Source organism: Penaeus monodon, chromosome 15 (assembly GCF_015228065.2).
Source record: "Penaeus monodon isolate SGIC_2016 chromosome 15, NSTDA_Pmon_1, whole genome shotgun sequence".
Classification (NCBI taxonomy): Eukaryota; Metazoa; Arthropoda; class Malacostraca; order Decapoda; family Penaeidae; genus Penaeus; species Penaeus monodon.
In genome coordinates this window covers 8,746,972-8,747,233 of record NC_051400.1, presented here as the reverse complement: position 1 = coordinate 8,747,233, position 262 = coordinate 8,746,972, and the positions used below count along the sequence as shown (strand labels likewise).

The following is a 262-nucleotide window of genomic DNA, read 5'->3' as shown; positions in this document are numbered from 1 at the left end:
TTTTTTTTTTTTTTTATATATTTATATATTTTATTTATTCTCTTTCAATTTGAATAGTAGTTTTTCATATCCTTAATTTTTTTTTTCATTTGGTTTCATCTTGCTTTACTTATTTCGTTTTGCTTTGTTTAATTAATCCTTCTTATTGGGTAATCGAGTTGCTTTGGTAAATCGATAAATTTGGATTTCGTGTCCTTGTGCGTGTCCTTGTGCGTGTCCGAATAATTGGCAGACGGACGGACAGATAAATAGAATAAGCCTC

The 262-nt window shown here is 29.0% G+C and overlaps 1 protein-coding gene across 1 annotated transcript in view; it reads left to right on the top strand.

The window, feature by feature from the left end:
• Positions 1-262, top strand: part of LOC119581735 (RNA-binding protein fusilli-like) — a gene marked incomplete in the record, with an annotated part of 165,619 nt that overhangs the window by 17,508 nt on the left and 147,849 nt on the right.